Raw genomic sequence first — 21,462 nt, 5'->3', positions numbered from 1 at the left:
ATATTAAAATGCAAGATTAGGAGCTGAACTTCAGTGGTGATTTTGTACAGATCACTTGTCTTGGAAGAATAGGATGGTCAGACAAATCAATCCATGGTTAAAGGGGTGGTGATAAGAAGAGGATCTTGGACCGGTTCTGGGACATTGACAGTGATTTCCCCAGGCTTGGTTACACCGAAACAGGCAGTGGATTAATGTGGGAGCAGAAGGTTAAATGAATAAGTGAACAAGACTTTCAATTAAAAGGGCGGAGTGGGAAATTATAAAACAAATGCTCATGATACTCGAGGGAGAAATACGTGATGATTATATTTGTGTTGAAAAGAATAATGCATTATATCTTATGGTGTTTCATTGTACTTTTAAGTGACAAGCTCATTATATCAGTACTCCATCATGGCATGTGGGCTAAAGTTATAAAGATCTCATATTCCATCTTAAATCAGATCACTTAAAGCATGACACACCACTACAACCATAGTCCTCTGTTGTAATCTACTGGCTTAATGTTAGGTTAAATACTGATGTGCCTGAAAGTGTAATATTAATACACAACAGTTTTTTGTAATAGCGTTCTGTTGAATTCTTCAATATTACATTATCCACACCTAGGTTCTTATGTTATTAGGGATAACACAAGTAAAATATGTTGCTTGAAGCAAGACCAAAGCATGGTTAGCAGTGGGGTTTGCCTATGAAAAGAGTCCAAGATGTCAGTGGCAATTATATGGAAAATCAATTGAAGACAAGACAATAATTGTGAACATCAGACAAATTGGTCAATCAGCAGCATCAGTTTTTGTGAGCACAGACAGCTGAATAAATTTGTGGACAGAATATTGATCAAGAATAAGGTAGAGCTGATTTCATTTTAATTAGAAACAAAGTTCTTTCCAGATACAAGAAATTTCTAAGACATCTTTTACTTAAGAATAAATCAGCTGACTGTTCAAATACAAGCAAAACCAAAGGCTAAACAGTAAGCATCATCTCTCTCTTTCTTTAAACAAAACTGAGAGCCTGCCGTTCCAATTTTAAAAACAATATCCATTTAAATGGACCTGGCATCATAGGTCCATAGTGTTCCTAAGAGGGTAGTACAACTTTAATAAACAGTCTTTAAAAGAGGCTCAGCTATGCCCACAACTCAGTTGGTTTTGACATTTTCATTTTCTTGATTGATGCAAAGTTAAGGTTGCTCATTTGGCGTGTCTGTCCCTTCAGGCAGAGACCTGCAGTTACAAGTCTGCAATGCAACAGTTTAAAAGGGATCACTGCCAGAGAAGGAGCAGCAACAGAGAAAATCAAAGGGAAACAGAAGCAAAGATGGAAAAAAGATGGCAGAGAAGTGAAACTAGTAAAAGAAATAAACAAACACTGCGCTGTACCTCATTTCTAAAACAAAAGAAAGACTATCAAAATGAGTTGCAAACTAGACATCCTGTGGTATTTTCTGAATTACATTCATTCAAACAATGCATGCAATTCAATTTTACTGGTCAAATGATAGATGATGTCTAAGAAGAGAGCTTTGATACTTTACTTTCCATTGGCAAAGAAAAGCTTTGCAGAACCTAGGCGTCTGGTCTTTCCATTAACAATAAATAATCCTTAAGAAAGATTTTGTTTTGATCCTCTAAGAAAGTGCATTTGCATGTTCAGAAGACGCTTTGAGAGAACTGAATGAAACCACACAGACCATCACGCAGGCTGCTGTAGCTCCATCACATAAGTTTTCACGAAAGATGGAACCAGAAAAATATTTCTAGATCCAAGGTGCCTCAACATTTCACTTAAAAGAAGTTTGCAGAAATTACTGATGCCAGAAAAATTAAATTCGAAGCTTTACATAGCAAGATTTTTCTTCAAAACTCGATACAAAGCATGGATTTGGGTCTGCAACAAAATAAAAATTGTTGGGGAAAATCAGCGGGTCTGGCAGCATCTGTGGAGAGAAAGAAGAGTTAATATTTTGAGTGCAATGACAAAGATATTTCCTTCTCACCAACAATTATCCAACAATTTTCAATATCCTTGAAGGCAGAGAAGAGCAAATTCTCCACATGAATGATAAGGAAGAGCATTACCAATGAATTTGTGATATTTTAAGGCACCTGAGCAAGTTGGACTTATTCTGAATGAGAAAAATGAATTTGTTGAGACCTCTTTAAATATTTTATTGCATTATTCAGCAACCTAATATAAATAAGTCCATCGCAATTGATAACAAACAGAAATCCCTTGGTATAGTCATGAAATAAGAGAAATTGCCACCAATTTTATCAATGAGTCCTCACAAGACCTGCTAAGAAAAAAACGATTAACTTTGGGTAGTGAAACAAAACATTGTATTTGAAATAAATCAAGGAGATGCTTCTTTCCTTAGATGTGCTAATATACCATGACCCAAAAGTACCAACTATTATGGCAGAATGCGTGTCCATCTTGAACTACGAGGTCTATCCTTGCAAATCCAAGAAGATGGAAAAAACAAACCCTTTCACACAGATAGATAACAAGTATTTGTCAACTTCAGCGAAAAGGTTTATAAAATCTGAGCAACACAATGAAAAGATGAAGATTGCATATGAATTGGGACATACTGCTAAGTCAGATACTCTGAATATGGCGGGAGCAACCAAGTCACAGGACAATATTATGAACAGAGTCATTAATCTTCAATGATGGAACAGTGATCACAAGAATTATGAGAGACATCATTTCCCAAAAACTGTGTAGGTGGCTGTCAAGGCATCACAAAATGCAGAGCAAGAGCGAAACAAATGGTGGCCTGATTTCTGAACAGACTGAGAAGGCATTTTGTTGCATGCCAAACTTGTACAGTCAACAATCAGTCCAAAGATGTGCAGGCTAGGTGGATCAGCCATGCTAAATTGCCCATAGTATTCAGGGGTGTGTGGGTTACAGGGGGATGGGTCTGGGTGGGATGCTTCAAGGGGTGGTGTGGACTTGTTGGGCTGAAGGGCCTGTTTCCACACTGTAGGAATCTAATCTAATCTATTGAACATTTGATATTATTAACATTTCAGCGAGACGGTTGCAAAAACTCAGCCTGAATTTATTCAATTACAGTGGGAAAACCCATCTCATCATTGCAGATTGTTTCTCATAAGGTGGATAGTAGCAGACTTCATTCCACAACAACACATGGTTCTGTCCAGATTAATGGTGGAGCAAAGGAGACACATTCTACTATGCAACCAACACTAATAGAACAGATACAAATCAAATTAGACACTGATAACAAACTAACTTACATGTTTATCTTGGAGAAATAGAAAGCCTTTCTAAGATATTTTTGCAAAATTAACCTCCATGTTGTGATAGAAGTTTGGAAAATCATTTATTTAATGAATTGTATTCTGGGTAAGGGTAACATTGGGAAGTGATCTTCAGTTCATTAATTATAGCCTCTGCTACAAAGGACAGTTTCCACCAAGTAACCAGTTCATCATCCACTTGGTAGGTGTAGTGTGAGCTGTGAAAACCATAAAATGCTGATAATATTAAAGCAGGACATAGTATTGGCTTCACTTAACTACACGATAAAGCTGTTCACAAATGATTTTTCATTCCCATAATTATAAATTGAGTGAAAGCTAACGATCCAAAACACATTACTGCAACAGAAACTCGAGCATAATCTTGCATCATAATGCCATGATTATATAAAATTGCATGAAAGAAGTAAGTAAAGTGATATAACTACAGACATTGAGAAAAATTCCTATTCATTTTACTTACAGGTCAGAAAGTGTGGATATGAGACTGAAATGTTGAGGGTGTAGTTATCAAAAAATACGATAGCTGTGATTTTATCTTGTCAAAACAACATTTACGGTTCTCGGAGGAAGCAGAAGACTGATACTTAGAATTGAAAGGAAGGGATTTGTTTGTTTATTACAGGGATTAAGATAATGAGATGCCCTCTAATTCAAATTCCTTGAAGAGTGGAATCAGCAAGAGCTGAGAGTAAACCATTAACATAGACCAGCAGCATGAGAAACAAAAATCAGGCAAATGAGTGAAACCATCAGGGAAACTCAACATGTGAAGACTTTGGATATTTGGGGGAGGGGGAATGTTTGCAAAAGATAATCTTAATGTAAACATTATAATCATTTCTGGAGGTTACATTTGAGGCCTGTAAAGGGTTAATGTAAATGATACAATGATGTAACTGATGATATATGCATAACATAAGCAACAGTCTGAACAGGAGATTTAGAGAGAATCTCTATCAGGAGTCGAGAAATAAATATCATGTAAATCAAGTAAAGGAATTATTTCACAATGGTTCTGTCCAGATTAATGGTGGAGTAAAGGAGACATATTCTACTCTGCAACCAACACTAATAGAACAGATACGAATCAAATTAGACACTGATAACAAACTAACTTACATGTTTATCTTGGGGAAATAGAAAGCATTTCTAAGATATTTTTGCATAATTAACCTCCATGTTTGTTTCTCTGCATTTTGTGCATCCCTGCCAGCAGTTGTAGTCGGAGAGTCATAAGTTTACATCAACTACTGAATGTTGAGGACTCTGATGATCTAAAATAGATGAGAATATGCAAAAGCAGTAAGACAAACTTTTGTTATAGCACGTGTGAACTCTTTTAGCATTAATTATTTCTGAATTAGAAACGGTTTATTAAAACAACAAATTCAATCTCTCAGAGAGAAATTTTCCAGTTGAATTACTTTTCTATTTGAGAAAATGATAAAGCTGCATTGCAAGAACAAAAGCACATTGTACAAGAGGCGTCTGTGTGTTGTTATTCATTAACTTGCACTTAATTGGTCATTTTCCATCTTTTTTCAGAGCTTGATAGCTTTCGCAGCCTATTTTTTTGAGCACAATGTTTTCTTCCTCTCACCACCCCCACCACAAATCTGTGGATTTAATAAAGCAAAGCCATGAGCGCCAACATCCATTTGTATTACTTTTTAACCAATTAAAATCGCAATAAATCACCTCACATTCCCCATGGTTATATCACAAATTGGATTCTGATGGCAATGTGTTCACTCAGTTCAAGCTAATGTGTAAGAACTGACTAATGTGCTGTTGCAATTCATAGACAAGAAAAGGTACATCTTCAATAGTAGTTACTTTCCTTTGCAGACTGTTTTATTAGAATTTAGATTGAAACACAACGAGAATGTAGAGATTTTTAATTGTTGTTTGTCTATTTCTTACCTGAAAACAGAGCAACTAATGGAGGAAAATTAGATAATACATTAGATATTCTTATGATATGCCTAAAATCCACCTTATTCAAACTTCAGGCATGACTTTAGGTAGGTGCCCAGCATAATTTGATTAAATGGAAGAACAGATGATCTTAGTAGTGGCAGAGAATGGATGAAAAGTACCGTGGATGATTTGGTGATTGCAAAGAAGTCATTCAGTTGTGTATGATAACACTTCTGATAGTAAAAAGAAGTAAATAAGTGGAATTTACTTGTATCAACTTAGAGAGACAGGTAGGATCTGCAAAGCTATTGTTACCTAATATTTTTCTAATCTTGATCTTCCCAGATTTGTGCTTTCCAAGAGGCCTACCTACTGCAACCATGTTGAAATGGGTGTTCTATAAGAGAGCACCCATGCAATGCCTACATCTTGCAAGTTCAGTTCAAATAAGGTTGTGGAAAACTAGCTCTGACTAGGTGCTGTAGACACAGAATTGATTTTATAGTGTCCATACCGGACCAAAGTTAAAATTACACTCATTGGTTTTTCCAACTATGGATATAACATTAATTCTGCCAACAACTCTAAATTTTGACATTTGAGATAGACAGTGGATTTAATGTATTTTGTTTTGATCTGTCAATATGGTTTAACTATTAGAGTAAGCATTATTACAATGGAAATCTTGGCCAGTAACAACAATAATTGTAACAATTTTGTTGTGTGTTGTTTTGGATGACCTGTATAAATACAGAGTCTGCAAGTGGAATCCATGTTTATAATCAAAACTGTTGCATTTTGAATGGGCATGTTTAAGCCACCAAGTCATTGTGCCTCATTATTCACATTGTCTTGCATTACCTTGCAAAATTGCTTTCAATTTAGCTGTGGTATGTGGTATCAATTAAGCCAGTGTTTATTGATTGCATGACTGTGGAGTGAACAGGGAGGCTGAGCTCGGTCCTTGTCTGAACTGAACATGTAGGATGAATACACAGTACCAACATAGCCTGAGCAAAGTCATTTATTTTATGCTGACATAATAATTGTCGCATCAATACACCAGTTTTTATTAACTTCTGAAAGTTGTTTGATTGTTCTGATATAAGTAAAACAATAAGTAACAAAAGAAAAGTGCTACAAGTATGAACACATCTGAAATACACTGAGCAGGTCAGGCAGCAACAAAGAGATAATCAAGAGTTAACACTTCAGTTGATGATACTTCATCAGATCTGGGAAAAACGTAGAAATAAATTAGATTTTAAGCAAACAAAGGTGTGTTAAGATTGAAGAAGTTCCACGATGAGATAACCAAAAGACTCCATGATAGAAATGTAAGTTGGACTTTTGTAATGAGCAGAGGAACAAACAATGTGTTGGAATTTATGAAGAGTGGGAATCCCACCTAGATTGTCTATCTGATTCTTTCTTTTTAATGCGGTGTAGGGCACTGCATTTCCAATAAGAGATTCTGATCAGTATGCTTTCAGAAATGCCGAGCCATGCTTTCTCTCTGGCAGGTCTCTTGTGGTGTAGAACTGAGAGGGGAAGTGAAACCATGCCCTCTTTTACACAGCAATCAGCTGCTGTATTCTGGAGTTCAATGGACCAGAATCACAGACAGCCAAGCTAACAGCTGCTATCAAATTGTAATTACCTCAGTGAGTGAGATGTTAGAGTGCAGAATAACTAACTTGTACAAAAAATTAAAACAAAATGGAGACAGAGGTTATGAAGTAAAATTATTGAATTCAAAGCTGAGTCTGTCCATTTCCGGCTTCTATTAATGACTGTCTTCACATTCTTCTGCTCTATTTGTTCTTGCATGAGGAAAATTGTTACTAATGCATTGGAGGATTGCTACAGCAATTTGGAAAGGTGGCAAGATTATGTCTTCAAAATATTCAGTAGTATAAAATGAAATACCTTTCAAAAGAAACTATCTTTTAAAATAGAATATTCTTTAATGGATAGCTTGTTGACGGAAGTTTATTTCAACAGGAATTTCAAGTGGATGTGTTGGAACAATGGGGTAAACTTGACAAGACACCGATGGCTTAAGTGATTATATTCATTTGTCGAATAGTTTGTGAAGGTAATGGTTTTAATCAATCTTTCAGGGCACACTGGTTCAGAGCTTTATAGTACAAATATTACAGTGTTCATCTGAAATGCCTCAGTTCTTATTTTAACACATTTTCGAAACCACTTATTGTAAATTAATTGGTACATAAACAATGCATTAATTGCAAATATCGCTCAAAGCAAATTTAGATTAGTTTTGTTTTCTGACAGCACAGAATGATTTTAATCCCTGAATACCTGCCACCAGGACAACAGGCAGAAGAATCACTGACAAAGGGCAGGATGCAGATACTCAGAAAGGTATTATGCAAAAGAGAAGGCATGTCCAGCATGGAGAAAATATTGTTTTCACTGCAAAAAGCTTAAAATATTTTGCACACAAGTGTGTCATCAGAAGGAAGCACAGCAAGTGGGTACAGATGCCCTCAGATGTGATTATAGTTGCAGTTTTTAATGAATCTTTACACACCATACAACAGGTGGTTCAGTCAAGTCAACAGGTAAGACATCCTGTATGACAGTTGAAATAAGGACTGGAGAAGGAGAACATCAGGTCAACATAAAATGTCAGATAGATAATGGTCTATCACACAACATCATGACCTTCACAGACCTGTGTAAAATGGCTCAACAGGAAGATCCAAAAATTTAACACTCAAAAGTAAGATTTAGGCACCAGCAAGCACCAAATGATTTCCTTGACTTCCAGGACTGATCAAGACTCAACACCCCCCAAACTGAAACAGAGCCTATCATTACTCATGCAAGGGACCAATTTCCTGAATGTCTGTGGTCAACACTCCAGATTACGAATGATCTAGCCCCACTAACTATGCCTCCTCTTCCCATTTACATTTCCCCATCATCTTCGTGCATACACATTGTGTTTACCATATATGCCACAGTGTTGCGAGAAGTGTACCAGAAATCAAGCCTGGGCCGTCACAAAAGGTGAACATTTGACTAAATCACCAAGTTGCCTAATTTTATCAATGTCTGAAACTCAGGTTAAAGGAATATGCACATCAGATTTTTTAAAAAATGAGTCCCGCTAGAGCATAGGCCTGCTTCCTCACTAAAATGAGAGAATTGGTGGTGGCTTTACATAAGGGTCACTGCTGCAGGTGAGGGCAGAGATTGTATCAGGAAAGAAGTTCTTGGTAACCCCAGCTGGTGCAGGAATTAAACCCATGCTGTTAGCATCAATCTACATTGCAAATCAGCTCTGCACCTGAGCTAACCAAACTCCAGCAAAAAATAATAACTAGTTATTGTAATCAAATTGTTTTTAACCAACAATGAGAAAGAAACACGAATTGCTAAGTTGTAAATCTATAATTTAAGCACAACCCCCTTTATATAATTCTATACACACGCAAACAGTCACACAAAGAGACAAGATTAGACACAAGCATTATAGGAGGAGAAGGAAAAAGATAACGATAATGAAGCACAGCTCTGAAGCCAAGTCACGGGCATCAATGAGTTATTTTCTTTTAGTTAATTCAAATCTCGAATGAGGACATGAAATTGTGGGTACACCAGTTCTCAGTCATTCACTTTGAATTTCATTTGACTTTGTCATTTCAGTGTCTCTGAAAGTAGTTTTCCCCTTTTCTTTCCAACAGATGACCTACAGAGGAGGCAGTTTATAGGGAAATGAGATAATAGCCACCAGGAGATTTTCTTTTACCGCTCATGAGAGAGAGAGAGAGAGATTTGGGGTTTTCTCTGGGCCACCTGGAAGCTTATCCCGCGTTATTCAACCATAATGCTGTAGCCATTTGATCAGGAACCAGTCAAGAAGTCGTTCCAATGCTGAGCTTCCACGAACCCACACAAGTGGTCCACAGACACACACACATGCTCGCGCACACACACGCACAGACACAGACACACACACATAAATACACACATTCACACACAAACACGCAGACATACACACAAACAACACACACTCACACACACACACAGACACTCACTCACACACAGACACACACTCACACACAGACACACACACAACACAGATACACACACAACACAGACACACACTCACAGACACACACAAATGCGCACAGTACCGATGAGTCAAACATTCTCCTCCTGTTATTGAATAAGGCAACATTGTCAATACAAGAGTCATAAGCCATGCAGCACAGAAACAGATCCTTCAGTTCAACTCATCCATGCAGACCAGATACCCTAATCTGATCTTGTCCCATATGCCGGCATTTGGCCCATATCCCTCCATACCCTTCCTATTCATGTACTCATCCAGATGCGCCAGATGTGTTTTAAATGTTGTACCAGCCTCCTCCACCACCACCACCACACCCCTCCCCCCATCCCCCGGAAGCTCGTTCCATACTTGCACCACCCTCTTCATGAAAAAGTTGCCCCTCAGGTCCTTTTAAAACTTTTCCCCCTCACCTTAAATCTACACCCTCTAGTTTTGGACTCCCCTACCCCGGGGAAAAGACCTTGGCTAATCACTGTTTCCATGCCCCACGTGATTTTATAAATCCCTACAAAGTCACCTGTAAGCCACCGATCCTCCAGGGAAAATCTAGGTGTGGGAAACAAATCAGGGTTTTCAATTTTAGATCATTCACCAACATCTCCTGGCACAAGTGCACATGTGTATACTTTAAATGAGAATTATAATATGTCTCAAATACTGCAAATTTACATTGCGAGCTGGAGGATGTTTATAATGTATGGAACTTTATTCTAAAGTAGAGAGGAGCAAAAGAAAAGGGAGAAAGCAGGAAAAAGTAATGCTACAACCAAAGTAATAAAGTAGAACTAATCTTGGTCAGAAAAGTAATGCATCATGAGAAATTTAGGAACCAATAGCCTTTGCTTGCAGACAAATGCTACTGGTTATTAATTAACTGTCCACAGTTGTCTCCAATGGGAACCAAAGAAGTTAAAAAGAGATGCATAAACTCAACCACTGTTTTGACAGACCTGCTCCATTGAATAAAAAAAAGTACAGTTACAAACTGGGTTTTCCCCACATCAAAATTCTTGGAAATATTAGCAGATAACAATTTTTCTTTGCAAATGACAGACTTCAAGGTTAAAATTCAAAGTTAAATAATAGTAATGTAATAATCTCTGTACTGCCACTGCAGCCATGCATCAACGAGCATAGGACTGAAGCAAGCTGAGAATTAAGAACATAGCTCAAATTGTGGTATGGGAAGAAAAGGATTTTGAATTCATGATAGATCGTCGCAGGATTCCGGAAAAGTGAGAACTGTTACACTCAGATGGACCCCTGTTAATCCAGATTCAGATCAATGATCTGGAAACCTGTATAGCCCAGTCTCTTGACAGACCTTCAAATCCCAGTTGGATACAGGGATTAGATAAGGCAAGCTTTAACAGAAATCTAAAGAGAAAAGGTAATTTTAAAAATGGTTTCATTAAGACATTTGTGTTGCTGACAAGACCAGCAATTTGTTACTCACCCCCAACTGCCTTTCAGAAAGGTGTTTGTGATCCATCATCCTGAACCCTAGCAGTCACTATGGCCAACTAACTGACAGTCGACACAAATTTAGAGAGCGCCTAGGGTCAACCACATTGCTGTGGTTCTGGAGTTGCATGTTGGTTAGACCAGGCGAGGATATTAGATTTCCTTCTTCAAAAGGACATTAGTGAAGTAGACAGATATCTATAATAACCTAGTGGTCCTTGGTCACCAGTAAAGACTACTTTGTAAAGCTGCCATTATTGTGGGATTTCATCATACATGGCTGGAGCATTCTTTTGGTTTATTCGTCCAGTTTCCATTGCAAATTGAGTAAATAACACCTGGTAGCAAAAATGTAAAGTGATAGAAAGTTTAATAGTAATGGTGTAACAACAGTTAAGGTACATGCAAAGAGTAATAGTAAAGAGAAAAGACATGCTCTTTATTTGGAAGTGTCAAGTATTCTTAATAAGATAGATGAACCAGCAGTACAGAGAGTTAAATTGTGTAGATTTAATCGTTACAGAGATGTGGTAACATGGAGATGAAATTTCGGAAAATAAATATTCTAGAGTCATAATATTTCAAAAAGTCAATGTGGCCATCTTTGATTAAGAAGATTACAATAATTAAGTTGGTGCAATTTTTCAAATGTCTGTGGAATCTCATTTGTTTTAAGAATATTTGGAAACAACAAATGCTGGCAAATTGGGCCAGATCAATTTCAGATGTCTAATCGGTGCCAAACAAGTTGGACTAAAGGGCCTGTTTCAGGCTGTATAACTCTGTGACTGTATAGCTTAACAGTTTACAGCAATTGCAAAGGAATCAAGAAATTTTTTTGGATCGTAATAACTCTTGGTCCACGTAACCTGATGATCCTTTATCTGGAAGCAGTACCAGCTAGAAGGAAGTTAAGGAGGAAGATGTGTGGTCAGACAAGAAGCAGAGCATCAGTCGCAAAGAAGAGCTACAGGTAGAGGTGCAAAAGGGTGAAGGTGATCTTTGCACAGAGAAAGTATAGAACAACAAGAAAGGAATTCTTGTAAGAAGCAGCATGTCACTCTGCGGTCACCATATTTTCAATTTGGCAGAAAAGAAAACAGGAACTCATGGAGGTACTATCTGAATGGCCATAAAGGGATAGCACCTAGAAAACTATGTGAACACTTTGAATAAATGACTAAGGGAGAGAAGTCAGGTAAGGAGAAAGAGAGATGTTTGACCTGTGTGATTAAAGAGCAGCATATTGTGAAAATGCGGAACAATGTGGATTCTTATGATTGCCTTATTAATTAAGGTTAAATATAAATTTCCATTTGAAGCATAATTTACCTGTAAATCCATACTTTAATATGCACAAAGAATAGAATTTTGTTGGCAACTTCTTCATTTGAGCGTCTTTGGGTACACGTGGGTATTTTGGTTTATGGTTTCCCCATAGGGATTGTATCAAACAAACATATGGAAAAGGAGGGAGGAACTGCTTTAATAAGCAGGGATGAATAAGGACACAAGTAAGAAAGGATCTTAACTTAAGATCAAGAAATACAAAATCAGTATGGATGTAGACTAGAAATAAATACAGTCTGAAAACCTGGAGAAGTTTAGGCCCTTTCATAGTAGTGAAAGGATTAGATAGTACATTAATCAAGAAATAATTAGAGCTGATAAGAGACACGTAATAATTGTGAGGGGAACTATAACCCTCACACTGATGAGACAAATGAAATTGACAAAGATAGCCTGCGAATGAATTGAAAAATCCTTTTGACACAGTTTCATTGAACTATATAATGTGGGACCAACTTGGAATTAAACCATTTTAGATCAATATTGAGAGAAGAGGCAAGTTTAATTAATAATTTACATTAACAGCTACTCTGATGCTCAGTGACTCAGCAGAGTTCCATCAACAGCACCTTGCAGCCTCGTGATCTCTACCATTTGATAGGGTGGGACAAAGACAGTGGACATGGGCACAACTGCAAAAGCTTCCCCCTAAGTCACACACCATTGTGTGGCTTGGAATTACATTGCCATTCCATTACAGCCAAAGGAACAAAATCCTAGAGCTGTCTTCTGACGAGTAATGTGTGTACATCTCTCCTAGAGTGTCTGCAGCAATTCAAGAAGACAGCCCAACACCATCTCTTCTAGAGGGCAATAAGCGATAGGCAATAAAATGTTGCACTAGCTAGTGATGCCACACATTGTATGAATAACTTTTTAAAAAGTCAAAACACAAGTGAATTCCTCACTCAGTTTGATAGTGACATACCCCAGTTTCAAACAAGAATCTTAAACAAAGACAATTATGTAGGCTTGAATGGAGACTGACCTGTGTTATAATTGGTAAAAAAAACTAAAAGCTAAGACAGAAAATAAACAATGGGAAATACATACAGTCATTACACAGACTGTTCAACAAAAATATGTTCAATTAAAAGAACAAGAACTCTTGAGAAAGATTTGTTCACTGCTTACTAAGGAAATTAAGAACTGTAATTAATTAAAAGAAATGTTTAACAATGTTGAATTACTGGTAAGATTGGGAGTGTTTTAGAAATCAGCAAAAGACTACCAAAAGAAACACTGGCGATCAGTCAAGAAAATGGAAGTAGACCAGCCTGGAATACAAGGCATAGTGGCTCAGTGGTTAGCACTGTAGCCTCACGGCACCAGGGACCCAGGTTTGATTCCACCCTCGGGTGACTGTCTGTGTGGAGTTTGCACGTTCTCCCCGTGTCTGTGTGTGTTTCCTCCAGGTGCTCTGCTTTCCTCCCGCAGTACAAAGATGTGCAGGCTATGTGGATTGGCCATGCTAAATTGCCCACAGTGTTCAGGAATGTGTAGATTAGATGGGTTACGGGGGGGGGGGGGGGGGGGGGGGTCTCAGTGTGATGCTCCAAGGGTCAGTGTGGACTTATTGGGCCGAAGGGCCTGTTTCCTGACTGTAGGGATTCTATGAACAAAGAGAGATAGGACATGCTTTCATGAATATGTTGAAAAACAGAGTGGCTAAGGTAAACATTCATTTGTAGCAGGCAGAGTAACAAGAAATTACAGAGAATGAGGAAATGGCAAGATGTTGAACAAATGTTACATGAAACAAAGAACTGTAGATGCTGGAGATCTGATACAAACAAAAGCAGAAATTGCTGGAGGAAATCAGTTCCACAGAATTACAGTTCTAGCTCTGAAGAACAGCTACAGGACTCAAGACATCGACTCTGCTGTCTCTCTATAGCTGTTACCAGACCTGCTGAATTTTTCCAGTAATTTCTGTTTAGTTTGTTGAACAAATGTGTCTGCCATCATGGTGCAAGACACATTACATTCTAGATATCGAGGGTAATCAAGGAAATAATGAGTGAGGAACTGCATGGATTAGAATCAGAGAGAAAAAAAATTAAACAAACTTAAGGGACTAAAAGCTGATAAATTCATAGAAGTTGATGGCCTGCATCCTAGGGTTCTAACAGATATTGTTGCAGAGGTAGTAGGTGCATGCTTATGAATTTCCAAAATTCTCTAGATTTTAGAATGGTTCTAGCAGATTGAAAAAGCTAGCAAATGTAAAACTCTTATTCAAGAATTTAGGGAGAGAAAGAAATAAAAGTAGAGAAATGTAAGTAGCTTTACATTTAAAGTCAGCAAAGTGCTGGAATCTACTATTAAGGAAGTTTAATTATGCTTGAACTACATAGTTATGATCAGACAAAATCTAAATGAATCCACAAAAAGAAATTGTTTTTAACTAATTAGATTTTCTTGAGTACTCAGTTAGTAGAAAAGATAAAGATGAACTGGGAAAATGGGATATACTTGATTTCCAAGATTCAAGAAAATACAATAGGGTTAATACCCAACAAGATGACTCAGAAAGGGACAACATTTTTGTAATTATTTCATGGGCTGTGGACAGTGCTGGCAAGGCCAATATTTTGATTGCTCATTCCTGTCTGCCCTTGAAGGTGACTGTGAGCTTTGTTCTTGAAGCACAGCAATTCATCTGCAGAATTTTGACAGTGAAAGAATAGCAATATAGTTAAAGGTCAGTTGTTGGGTGTGACTGGAGTGAAATTTACAGTTTGTGGTGTTCCACAAGACTGCTGCTCTTGTCCTCTTGGTTATAGTCACAAGTTTGGAAAGTGATGGCAATGGGTGCTTGGCAGTTGCTGTAATACATCATCTATGTGACATATACTGTTGCCTCTGCGCAACAGTGGATGGAGTGAAAAATTAAGGTGGTAGCTGGTGACAAGCTTCTTGAACGTAGTTGAAGTTGCAATCAGCCAGGTAATTGGAGAATATTCCATTAAACTCTTGACTTGTGCCTTGTGGACAAACTCGGGAGTCCAGAGGTAAGCTACTTCATGCAGAATATCTAGCTTCTGAACTATTCTTGTAACCATCACACTCATAAGGATGGCCCAGTTGAGTTTTTAAGAGAGTGGTAACCCTTAAGATGCTGACAGTGCATGTTTCAACAATAGTAATATAATTGAATAAAATCTGGAGATGATTAGATTCTTACTTGCTGGAGATAGTCATTGTGTGGCACTTGTGCGGTTAAAGTGTTACTGCCATTTAAGGTGGAATGATGTCAAAGTCATGCTGCATGTAGACATGGACAGCTTCAGTAGTTGAGAAGTTATAAATAGTAGTAATCACTATGCAATCAAGAGCAAACATTCCCTCAGAATGGGGGGAAGGTCTTGATGAAGCAACTGAAAACAGTTGATTCAAGGACACATCCATGAGGAATTCTTGCAGTGATGTTCTGAGACTGTGATGATTAGACTCCAACCATCTTTATTTGTGCAATCCTAGCCCCTACTCTACCAATTCCCATTGGTTTTAGTTTTACTCAGCCTCCTGACTCACATTCTGTTCCAGTAACTCATTTTTAAAATAGCAAAGATCTTCTTTCATAGATTCTTTGGCTTTAGTTAGTAACTTTTCCCATTTTTAGTCCACAGTCCAAAAGACAAAAGTGGTCTTTATAGCAAATGTATGCAATACATCTGCAACTGATATGGCATCAGGCCGATAAGCCATTTCAGCTTGATGCTTTGTGCCTATAGACCCTAGATGTTACCTTATATTAATACTAACCAATCCTTAAATCACAGCTGGTTTGTAGTTGAAGTCACTTTACACACAAGATATTGGCACTGGATTTCTACCCAAGTCAGTTATGTTTTGTTGAATTCCCTTTTCCTGGAGATGGTAATATAGATTGGGAATTTTCTTTTAAGGTCTCTCCATTTGTGAATATGAGATCTTCTATTTAATTGTCAATTAATTTACTTTGATCAGAGGTGTGTTGGGGAAAGAAAGGGAAAATGCTACTGCCCCTAGGGTAAGTGTTCTCCCTATGTCTTCACAATCAATGCATTTTTGCACCCACAACATGGTCATGTGAACACTCTGAACGTGTTGCAGGTATCCCTGTCTAAACATTTTGCCCTTTGCAAATGCAACATTGTTGCTGTTATAGCCAAAGTCCTTTATTTGCAGATTGTTCTTATCAAAAAATTCAAGATACACATGTGCAAGAGGGATAATATTACAAAATAATACTTTAGATAGCACATCTTAACAACACTCAAGGGCCAGAATTTAATCTGGTGCAAGGGTTGGATTGCAATGCGGGGATCAATTGAATTGGGAAAGGAGGAAGGGAGCATGGTCTCTTCGAATATTTTTGGTCTCGTTATGTTGTGAAAGAATGTTTTAGTTGCGTCTCAGGTAGGAAAAAAAATTAAACTTTATTTAAAAGTTATATTACTGCCTGACATTTTCCCATAAGGCTGCAAGAGAGAGCAGGATCCCATGACATTGTTTGATATGCTAATAAGATGCAGAATACAAACAGGCTGAGCCCCTTATATGACATCAATCACCTTTTCAATTCCCTGTGGTGAAGAACATTGATGGTGGCCTTTGCAACTAGAGGATAAATACAGTTTAAACTGAGGACATGGATATTGGCCCCACTTATTCAAAGCCAGGTGCAATTGTTGCATTGGCCTCCTCCTGATGTCTCTTGGAGGAAGCAACTCAGCACTTAAAAGGATGGAAAACTTGATGTCAGACTGAGAATTACCTGATGGCAAAGAATCGATCTGGACTAATAGAAATGGCTGAGGCAATGTAGTCCCTGGTTTTGCAGCATGAAAAGTGCTATCACTGTCCACATGGAATTCAGCCCATGGTCTGCATAGTCTGTGCTAGGACCACTGAAGCTAGAAATATTCAGTATTTCAATAATTGATAGCAATAGCTTGTTTGCTTGTAACCTTCCAACCTCACTAAGCTGCACCATCTAGAATGTGTTGGAGTAAGGAATGTTCTGGGGGCCAAGTTTGATTCCTGCAGATGGTGGAATTTGAGTTCAATGAAAATTTGCAATTAAGAGCCTAATAACGACCATGAATCTGTTGTTGATGTTGGGAGAAACCCATGTTTTTCCAAACTAATGTGGGAAGGAAACTGCCATCCTCACCTGGTCTGATCAACGATATGTCTCCACACCCACAGTAACGTGGATCATTCTTACCTTCTGCTCTAGACACCCTCCTTCTGTGAATGAATAAAAAAAAAACAAATGTCAGGTTTACTTTCTGGAACATTATTTACACACCTTGACCACATCCTATTTGTTATAAAAGAGAAAATTCTCCAGCTCACTTGAAGAATACCACAGGAGAACTGTTTGAGGATGTCTTTGATTTTTAATGCAATGCTAATGGGATTGAACTGAATTGAATTAAATTAGCTTTTCTGCCACACATACTCAAATGAATACAGTGAAAAGTTTATAAGTCTCCACGTACAGTGCCATCTTAGATACAAAGAGACCTAGGTAAAATCCTTAGTTACAGAATAGAGAAAGAAGAAAAAAGTTACATTACAGCTATACACAGTATGACCATAGGTCAGGAAAAACAAGAAGCAAAGAAGACAAATACCACAGTTTCTCTCCACAGAAGACCAACATGAGGGGCCTCCAAGTGGTCAAACCACTAGCTGCTGCCACATTTCGTGCTGGGTCACTACCCCTGCTGCACACTGGGCCACTGGTCACTAGCTTCCCTGCTCCAAACGCTGGTCACTGGCATCCCTGATCCAGCCACTGACATCTCTGTTGACTGCTGACCCTGTTTCATGCATGCATGAGGTTTGTATGCCATGAGGTTAATTTTATGAACACTCACTACCAGCAGTAAACTGTGCCTACCTTTAAATACTGTTCATTGACAAATATCCCCACTTCTGACCCTGTAATGGTGGGAAGGTCATTGATGAAGCAGCTGAAGATGATTGGGCCCAGGACACTATCCTGAGGAACTCCCACAGAGATGTACTGGAGCTGAGATATCTAATTTCCTATGTGTCAAGTATGACTTCACCTGGCAGAGAGGTTGCCCCCTGATACATGTTGCCTTGATATTAAGGTTGTGACTCTCACCTCACTTTGGAATTCAGGTCTTTTGTCCATATTTTAATGAAGGCTGTAATGAATGCAGAAGCTGACTGGCTCTGGTAGAACCCAAACTGGGTATCATTGAATGGGTTATTGCTGAGCAGGTCCTGCTTAATAGCACTGTAGATGACACTTTTCATCACGTTACTGATGATCAAGAGTAGACTGATGGAACAATAATTGATTGAGTTGGATTTGCCCTGCTTTTCGTATACAAGATATACCTGAACAATTTTCCACATTGTCGGGTAGACGCCAGTGTTGTAACTGTATTGGGAGAGATTGGCTAGGGGAGACTTCTGGAACATAAGTCTTCAGTACCATAGCTGATATGTTGACAGTGCCCGAAGCCTTTGCAGAATTCAGTGCCTCCAACATTTCGTGATATCACGTGGAGTGATTTGGCTGAATCTACGTATCTATAATGCTGGGGACCTGCAATAGAGGAAGCTGAAATAGATCATCCACTTGGCACTTCTAGCTGAAGATTATTGCAAAAGCTTCAGCCTTATCTTTTGCACTTATGTGTTGGGCTCTTCCGTTATTGAGGATGGGGATATTTGTGGAACCTCCACCTCTATTGAGTTGTTTAATTGTCCATCCCTGTTCAAGACTGGATGTGGCAGATTGCAGACCATAGATCAGTTCGTTGTGGGATCTCTTATCTCAATCTATCATTTGCCGCTTATGCTGTTTTGCACACTAGAGGCCCTGTTTGGTAGCTTCACCACATTGGCATCTAATCTTCGGATATACCTGGTGCTGCTCCTGGCATGCCCTCCTGCACTCTCCATTGAACTAAGGTTGATCCCATGTCTTGATGGCAATCGTAGAGAGAGGGATTGGGCAGGTCATGAGGTTACAGGTTGTGCTGGGTTACAATTCTGCTGCTATTGATGGCCCGCAGAGGCTCATTGTTACCCAGTCTTGAGTTGCTAGATCTATTCAAAGTCTGTTGCATTTAGCACAGTGACAGTGTCACACACACGCTGGAGAGTATTCACAATGTGAAAATAAGACTTCATCTCCAAAAGGACTCACTCTTACTGATATTGTCATGGACAGATGCATCTGCAGCTGGTAGATTAGTAAGGCTGAGGTTAAGTATGTTTTTACCTCTTGTTGGTTTCCTCACTACATACTGCTGGCCCAGTCTAGCAGCAATGTCCATTAAGACCTCACCAGTTCAATCAATAATGCTGCTGCTGAGCCACTGTTGGTGAGGGACATTGGAATCCTCCACCCAGAATACTTTTGCACTCTTGTCATCCTCAACATAGAGGAGTACTGATTCTTCACCTGAGGGAGAACAGTGCATAGTAATCAGCAAGAGGTTTCCTTGCCCATGTTTAACCCAATACCATGAGACTTTATGGGGTCTAGAGTCATTATTGAAAACTCCAAGGCATCTCCCTCTTGACTGCATACCACTGTGCGGCCACTTCTGCTGGATCTACTCTGCCAGTGGGACAGGACATATCCAGGTCTGGTGATGATACTGTCTGAGATATTGTCTGGGGGATTATTAGGGAAATGCAGGAATGAAGAGTTGAGGTTAGAATCAAATCAGTCATGGCATGCTTTAATGATTGTCTAACAGACTGAAAACAGTAGGAATAAATAGGATAACACAGTGTGGAGCTGGAGGAACACAGCAGGCCAGGCAACATCAGAGCACCAGGAAAGGTGACGTTAACTCTCCTGGTCCTTTGATGCTGCCTGGCCTGCTGTGTTCCTCCACACTGTGTTATCTCTAACTCCAGCATCTGCAGTCCTTGCTTTCTCTGTAGGAATAAGTGGGTTACTTTTAGCATTTTCAGACTGTGACTAGTGGGTTATCACCAGGATCAATACATGGATACAAACAGCTCACAATATATGTCAATCACTTAGAAAGGGGGACTTAAATGTGCGTAGTGAAGATGACAAAATGTGGCTTCAGGGTTAGTGAATTGAGTGAAAGCTGACTGGGGATATGTGGAAATGTAGAGTTAAGGTTTAAATCAGATAAGCTATGATTTTATTGAATGGTGGAGTAGACTCAAAGGTCCAAATAGCCTACTCTTGTTCCTTGTTCATGTGTTTGTATCAGGAATTGCTGGATTTTGTCCCAGTGTAAATGAAGAAACTGTGATTTAAGTCAAGATGGTGGGGAACTTGGAGGTAGAGTTGTTTCCTTTGCCTGCTGCTATCTTCCTTCTAGCTATATGAAGGGTATAGATTTAGGAAATGCTGTTGAAGAATTATATAACAACATATGCCAGGGAATTAGTGGCATGATGGAAGTTAGGACTGCATAAGATGCAAGTCTGGGAAATTTTTGCCTGAAATAACCATATATTAAGATTGTCACAATTTACATGGATGAGTATGCAATGTATGTGATCAGTCATAATCTAAGGAAAAGATACATGTATATCACCAAACCAAAAAGCAAGAACATGCAGGGCAGGATAATCACAGCATGAACACACCCATAGACAGTTTCTACAGTCGGTTCTGCTGAAAGGCATGTGCTGGCAACTTGAATTAGCAATAACATGATTCCATAGGTGTAGGGAAGAGTACACTTCGACATCACATGATTGTTTTACCGGCTGTGTCTTGAACATGCATAATATTAGTGGGAAAAGAGACTCTGTGATAGCATCACATGATTGTTCTGAGGGCAACTATCACATTATAGCTGAACTGACTGTATCTTCAACCTGAGTAAACAATTCGATTCATCATTTCCTAGCATGAAACCACTTACAATGTTAGCAGAGCAAAGAACAAGTAGTTTGAAACCCAATGACTGGAAAATATAATCCAATATTAGTGCAATGTTCTCAGATTAAAGCCAAATGAAATATGCAGGACCATGAAATTTGGGTTTTTAATGCAGGTGATTTTGGTGCCATGGACATTGATTTAGATAAAGAATAATTGAGGGCTACAAACTCCAAACAGCGCTGATTGGCAGGCAGGTATCCCTTGCTTCTGCCAATAATGTAGTCCTGAATCCAGCAGATGCTTCCAAGCTGGAAAACATAACATACATAATGTCTCATAGTTCACTAGGTGCCAAGAGAGGAGGCTCCATTGCCTGCTCTCCAAACAGGGAGAAACAGCAGAGTAGGAACCTGACTTTGCCAAGTTGTTCCTTTCCTTATGTGCTGGGAGTCATTGAC

Source organism: Stegostoma tigrinum, chromosome 19 (assembly GCF_030684315.1).
Source record: "Stegostoma tigrinum isolate sSteTig4 chromosome 19, sSteTig4.hap1, whole genome shotgun sequence".
NCBI classification, from domain to species: Eukaryota; Metazoa; Chordata; class Chondrichthyes; order Orectolobiformes; family Stegostomatidae; genus Stegostoma; species Stegostoma tigrinum.
Note: the sequence above shows the minus strand (reverse complement) of the source record.